This window comes from Choloepus didactylus, chromosome 10 (genome assembly GCF_015220235.1).
Source record: "Choloepus didactylus isolate mChoDid1 chromosome 10, mChoDid1.pri, whole genome shotgun sequence".
Classification (NCBI taxonomy): domain Eukaryota; kingdom Metazoa; phylum Chordata; class Mammalia; order Pilosa; family Megalonychidae; genus Choloepus; species Choloepus didactylus.
Genome location: NC_051316.1, coordinates 86,130,711 through 86,137,884, shown reverse-complemented (window position 1 = coordinate 86,137,884; position 7,174 = coordinate 86,130,711). Strand labels below are relative to the sequence as shown.

At 47.8% G+C, this 7,174-nt stretch overlaps 1 long non-coding RNA gene across 1 annotated transcript; it reads left to right on the top strand.

The window, feature by feature from the left end:
* Positions 1 to 4,199: 4,199 nt before the first annotated feature.
* Positions 4,200 to 6,789, top strand: LOC119545439. The gene is made up of 3 exons (XR_005219078.1): positions 4,200 to 4,234; positions 4,701 to 4,830; positions 6,108 to 6,789. It is a non-coding gene; the product is annotated as an uncharacterized LOC119545439 (long non-coding RNA).
* Positions 6,790 to 7,174: the final 385 nt, after the last annotated feature.

The following is a 7,174-nucleotide window of genomic DNA, read 5'->3' as shown; positions in this document are numbered from 1 at the left end:
CCAGCCAGCAGCCAACACCATAAATCCTGCCTGAGAGCCTACTAGGTGTACAGTCATTGAGTCACTGGGGGTCTGGGGACCCCTTCCTGGATGTTCCCTCCCTTGGGGACATCTGTCATTTCTTGCAGGAGCTTCCAAGTCTAAAGAGCTTACTATTCCCTCCTGCAGCACTTTGCTCTTGGGACCACAAATTAAAAATTCCAGGTTATAGAAGCCCTCGAATCTTGAGCAGAGGAGAGAGACAGGGACTCCAAGTTAGTTTAACCTTCCTGACAACCCTTTCAAAGGGGGAAGAAGATATTTGAGAGCTGTCTCCATCATGTCTTAGAACTGGAAGGTCCTTGGAAAATATCTAGATCCATTCTCCTAGGAGGAACTTAGGCCGGAGAAGGTTGCCAAGGCTGCGCCCTGAGTCAGAGAAAGGTGTTGGGTGTGGGACTCTGACCCCGTGGCCTCTTGTAGGTGTAAGAGTCAGGGAAGAGGAGCTTTGCCTGCATGTGTTGGCCGACCAGCTCCCAGGAGCTCCTGGGACCCCTGTGCTGGATCTTTTTGCTCTCATCAATTATCACCCATTTTTTGTTCCCCTATCTGGACCTTAAATCTACCCACCTAGAATTAACTGTCTCATGCACCAGGGGAGCCAGACAAAAGCCCAGAAGCTAAGGCAGGGACCAAGTCACTTCTCTACTGCTTTGGCCCCATTTCATTGCCTCGGACCAATTCCTCATCTCTTGCCCCGGACTTCAGTCCCCAAGGGACTGGGGCCCTTTGGTGGGATCACTGTAGTTTCTGTTTTATTGACCCTCTGCTGCCAGCTTGTCTGCACCCTACAGACTCCCAACCTCACCTGACTTGAGCTCCTGTTGGGTTCCCCAACCACGGCTCCAGCTCCCCAGGCAGGTCCTTGTCTCCGGCCTGGCTCTCCTGGCCCAACAAGTGACCTCCAGCTTCCCATCCTCATATGATGGCACCAAGAAGGATAAAAATGCTACATGGCATCTCAAGGAAAATTGCCAAATTTAGCCTCGCTTTAAAAGTCAGTTCAATGAATAAAGCTAGAAAAGGAAAGGAAAAAAAACATTGAAATGTGGGTTTGACTAATGAAAATTATACTTCTTAGAATCAATGAAGTGAATTTAGGCTAATTGATCATCCAGGTAACAACAATTATTTGCATCATTATCATGTGTCAGAGTAGCTTTGCTATGAGTTTACTTTGATGACACCACTGAGATCTGTACAGTACCCTGGGCTTTCGTATTTGCCGCTCCTGTAGCTTTGTCATTTGCTTCCAATTTTAAGTCAGGAGAGAATATGCTGGTTTTAAATTTGTTTGCCATATTCGAATGTCTTGGCAGATGTTATGTTCATAAAATCACATTAAAAAGATCACAAAGGACATCTAAAGTCAACTTGAGCCCAAAGGAGGAACCCTGCCCAACCTCTCTAGGAGTGGGTATCCAGCCTGTTCTTGAGGATTTCATGTGATGGGGAGCTCACAACCTACAAGGCACTCTGTTTGATCTTTCAACAACATTAGTTGAGGGGAAGTTGTTTCTTAGCTGGAGTCAAAATCTGTCTCTTTGTGGCTTACAACATTGCTCTTGGTCCTGTTGGTTTAGAAATTAGTGAAAAGCCTACCTGTCATCGCCGTCCACATGATAGCGCTTCTGGTATTTCAAGACATTGAGTTTACTAGGCCCCAAGAGGCAGTATGACACAGAGGTTAAGAGCCTAACTCCTGGGTTCAAATCCTGGTTCCACCACCTGCTGGCTGTTGATGTGTTGAGAAATAGGATCTCTCTAGACCTCAGTTACCTCAACTGTAAAATGGGGATAATAGTATCTATTTCATAAGGGCATGGAGAGGATTAATGAGCTAATACACAAAAGGCATTTAGGACATTGCCTAGTGCATAATCAGCTCTATGTACATTGTAGCTGCTATTATTTTCTAAGTCTCCAATAGACTAAATACTCTCCATTTATCCCCTGCTTTCCCTGTAAAGATTATTTAAGACTTCTTCATATGGAAACAACTTGGGAGTCATTTTAGCTTCTCAAATCAGGTACAAGAAAGAATATAGGGTTGTTAGGAAAATTAAATGAGTGATTTCAAGTAAAGTGCTGAGCACAGTTGCTTAGCACATAGTTTGCCTCAATAAATATTAGCCATTATGGTTATTGGTGCTATTTGACTATTCTAAAATAGAGAAGAGAGATTGTCTTATGATGCACATATCTCAAATCTGACTGACTGTTGAATAACTTAGGTGTGTACCTAAGTGAAATGTCTTAAATAAAGATTAGGCATGTGTGCAGAAAACTGCTCTAATTACTCAGCTCGTGCAGATACATTCCCATCTTTAGAGACTCACAAAGTCTCAGTTACCATTTCCCCCCAGGTATTGTGCTTCACGGTGATGAATGGGAACTGATTCTCGGAACAGAAATGCTATTTTCATGGGGCCGTGGCGACAGTGGCAGCAGCAAAGGCGAGAGGCTGGCATTTGAAATGCACAGTTTTGGAGAGGGGCCATGCAGCTGCCACCGAGAACACCCTCAGCTCAGCCCTGAGACTTAGGGAGGACAGGAAAGCCTTTCACATGCAGGAGTTCCAGGAGCAGCAGGGATGATCCTGAGGTCACAAGCCATAGCAAAGCAGAAACACCAGGCACAGCAGCTTTTTTCTGGGCAAACTGGCCAGGCTGTCCAGGAAACCCCCTCCAAACAACAATTGCTTTTCTTTATTCCCTTTCCTGCCTCCACCTTTTCCAGCTGTCGTTGTTTAAATGCAATTATATTTCACCTAGACCTTTCCTGTATTATCTCATTTAGACTCACAATGCCCATCTGAGGTTGGGAGCTTTATTCCCATTTTACAGATAAGGAAGTTGAGACTGACACATGTGCGGTCTCGTGTGGGCTGTTCACAACTATTCCGATTCTCGTCTGCCCTTCCCCACACCCTGTGAAGACAGGTATGGCCAGACTAGCTTTGGCCAATGACATGAAAGTGGAAGGGAGGCAGTTCCCTTTAAGAGCCAGTACATGACTCACTGCCTTCTCTCCACCCTGCCTTGGTCACTGCAGAAGCTTGTGCCAAAAGGAGCCTCCATAAACCTGGTCCTGGAGTTATCACTCTGAGTAGAGCCTTCAGCCAACCCTTAAAAGGAAAATATGTAGCATGAGCAAGAGAGAGACTTCTGCCATTTTAAGCCTCTGAGAATTTTGGAGCCGTTTGTTACTACAACACAATCTACATTATCCTGACTGATACAAAAATGTTAAATAATGTGCTGGAGGTTACCCAGCTGTGGAGAGGGAATTTGAAGTCAGGTTGCCTGATTCCAAAGCTTGTGCTCCAACCTCTACACTATCCCTCCTCTTTTCTTCCTATTTGCCTAGTTCTCTGCCTCACTTCCTTCCACATCCTCACCTACTGATTGGATAAGGAAGCTCTGATGGGAAAACTGTCCCAGGCTGCTCTGCCTGGCAGGAAGTGCTTCCCTACCCTATAGAAATGCTCCTGGGCTCCCCATGGTTTTCACAAAGGCAGCCTTGGCCCTGAGGGTTCCAGCCTCAAACTCCAGTCTCACTGGGTTCATCCTATATTAAAACCCTTTCACGGCTCACCATTGCCCTTGGGAGGAATACCTGGCACTGGAGGCCTGCCGTGAACTGGTTTCCAGCTTCCCTTCCAACGTTTACCCTGCCTTTCCTCCGCGTGAGTTCCCGGCACAGCCCTCCACTCGAAAGAAACCACCGGTAACCCAGACCTCAGGGCACAAACACGTAAACATCACCCCTCCCTGAGTCCTTCCCATCCCTCTCTTCTTCTGCCAGTCACACACACACACACACACACACACACACACACACACACACACACACACACACACACACCAGTTGCTCCCTCCCCTCCATTTCCCCAGCCCCTTGTACATCCCTCCATCACAGCTTGAATCACGCCAAATGGTCCTTGTCTGTGCACGCTCTGTCTCCCCCCAAACTGAGGCACGTGGGGCGGGAACCACAGCTGACTTCTTTCTATGTCCCCAGAGACCCCACAAGACCTGACCCCCGGTGGGGGCTGCTTACACCGTGACATGGGATGCTGAGCACCAGCTGCCCAAGGCCCAAGCTTCCACGGAGGACCAGAAAGGGCATTCTGTAACCTGTCTCCACCTCCCGTACACAAGATCCAAACGCAACAAACAAAAACAAACAAAACGTGAGCTTTTCTCTGAGCCCCAGACTGGTTCCCCCCGGTACTGTGCTTTCAAACATCATCTGCTTTCCCACTCCAAGGTCTATCTATCATCTTCACCAGAATCCATCCCCAGGGGGCTGTGGCACGAGAACAGTCAACATTTGACACAATCAGGGCTTGTTCCAACATGGGAGGGCGGAGGAGGGCGGCAGCAGGGCTGAGCACAGATGCCTGTGGATCGGATTCTCTCGCGAGACCCCCTCCTCTGCCTGCCTTTCCTATTTTCCCTTTATGAAGACAGCAGGGCAGGACAAATGCACACAGTGGCCGCACTGGCGCTCCCCTCTCCCACGCTGGCCATACCTCCTTATTCTGACCTGCCCCAGCTCATTTAAGTGCCTGCCCTGCTCATCACTGCACAAAAGCTAGTGGCCAGGGACTGCGGACTGTAAGTCACCTAACATTTTTTTCATGCCTTTCCTATCAGCTGCTGTACCTGAACATTCAATTTATAGAAGCACAGCTCATGGTAGAAAATCCTCACTTAAAGAATCCCAGTGGGACTTCCAGACCTGTTTGGAGAAGGAGCAAAAAAGGAAAAAGAAGAGAGCAAAGGGGTAGGTACAGTTATTTTAAGTGGTGTCCAGAGTCTCTGTCCTCTGGTTTCAACAACTTTGCTTACAAGCCAGGGTGGGTATTGGAGACGCAGCTCGAGGGTCCCACCTCAGTGATGTTCACATTCCAAAAAACTAATATTCCTGTACTTGACCACAACCAGGGCCACTTGGGTTCAGTATTGTGAAACAGAGGTAAGGAGGAAAGCCTGGGAGGGACAGTGATTGCCTACCGGAGTGCCCCTCATCCACTCTGCCTGTCTGGGTGGACAAGCACCAGTTCTGTTCACGTGTTACTCCCAAGACACTGAGCTGTGCCAACAGGAGTAGCATAGGGTCCCTCACTGACCTTTAACTGCCCCCAGATGCAGGGCTGGGGAACCTTCTCAAAGCCACTCCTTACATGCACCTGATTTTGAAAGTACAGAGAAGGAACATGGTAGCTAATTAAGCGTGTGCTCTCCCCAACTTTCCCACAGAATACAGCCAAGTTCCAAAGTGGCTCTGCTCCTGGCCACACTGAACCGCCTGGGCCCTTGAGAGAGGGTGGCTTCCCCCAAACCATCCAGGAACAGGCTGATTGATCGAGCTGAATTCATTTTTCCTCCTGAACACAGAGACAAGTGCTTACAAATTTAATGAAATTGATGCAACGTCTGCAAGTGAAGTTATTTAATTTTCAACGGCCTCATTCTGAGCCTTTAGCATGCTCCTCACAGTTTTAGGGCAAATAATATTTGTTTTCTCACTACACAAATATAAAAACATTTCCGTCATTCTGACAGCCCCTCTTTGGGGTATTTGCACTGAATTCCATTTCTGTAAACATTTGCTAAGGCGTTTTTGGTCCTGATATGCAGCAGTTCGCTGATGTCCCTTGAGAGTTTACAGTGTGCCAGGCATTTTTACATGTGTAATCTCATTTAATCCCCTCAAGAACACTCAGAGAGTAAACTTATCCTTGCTTCACAGAGGAGGAAACTGAGACCCAGAGAGGTGCAATGGTTTGCCCAAGGACACACAACCAGTTAATGGTGGATCTTTCTTCCAAGCCATGCCCTCTCAGCCATGACATTGTGCAAGGCCATGGAAGGGTGTTGGGCAGCTCCAACTTCAGCTGATAGTGAGTCACCAGAGCCCAGCTCAGGCCTTGGCAGAAAACATTTACGAATGAGTGAACAATTGAATGACCCTGTGCTACCCAGGACACCCCTCCATGTGTCATCATTCTGTGTCTGACACCCAAAGCATCTCCCTGTGTCACACCCTTCACTCTGCAGATCACCATGTGGGTCTACAGCACACGGGACCCAAGGAGGAAGCCTCTGAGGAGCTGTGTCACCGCCTTGGAGAACTCACTCCTGGGTGCTGAATGGCAGCGCCCAGGACAACTGTGACTTCGTCCAGCTGGCGTCTGCAGCCCCGTCAAGCTCTTCCAGCCATGACCTTGACAGATCCTCCTAACAGCCTCAGGTGGTGAGCAGGGAAGAGTTAGCGTCCACGTTTGAGCAAAAGAGAAACCAGACTCAGAGGAAGGTTGCACAACAGAACTGGGACCAGGTTTTCTGCCTGTGCTCCTTCCTCTGTACACGATACATCTTCTTTTCTGACCACCTAATCATGGAGGCCCCCTTGCCCTACATCCTGGTTTGCAAGCAGGTTTTATTTTGAGTTAATAGGAAAGAGTATATGACTGATTATTAATGTCTGCCATGAGTAAAGGCAAGCACAATACCAGAGTTGAAATATATTTACTTCCTCAGATCCTAATAAACCTTTCTTCTCAAACAAAACAGTTTTGAAATTACCTCCTTCTTCCTGTCTCCAGCTCAGTAAAATTTTCTGACCTAATGGCCAGGGCTTAGAAAATTTTACCATAATGCTACCTGGGAAGGAAGGGTTTGATAAACAATTTAACGCTGACTTCAAGATTGCAAGGGGGGTGTTTAATTTGTTCAAGAGACCCACTGTCCTCAAGGACTTCAGTCCATTAGCTTTTGTCCAACTAATGACAAGTGAGTTTTTTATATTCATTAAAGCAGACTTAGGGTTTGGCTTGAGGGGCAGTGAACTGGAGAGGAAATAGCACTGGACTCAGGAGGAATGTTCTTGATTACTTGCTGCATGTTTTGGAAACGAATAAAATGGTGCTCTCAAAAATCCTTTTAAGTCAGACTCTTCTGTGATACAGGCAGGCAGGCCTTGCAGGGGAAACCAGGGCTCCACCCAAGAGAGGATTTTCAGGCCAACCCAACCCAGGTCTCCTCACCAGCCATGCCCTGTCCCCTCCCTCCAGGCTGGGCAGGCAGAGGCAGGGCTGCGGGAGGCTGAGCCTTGCCATCGGAGA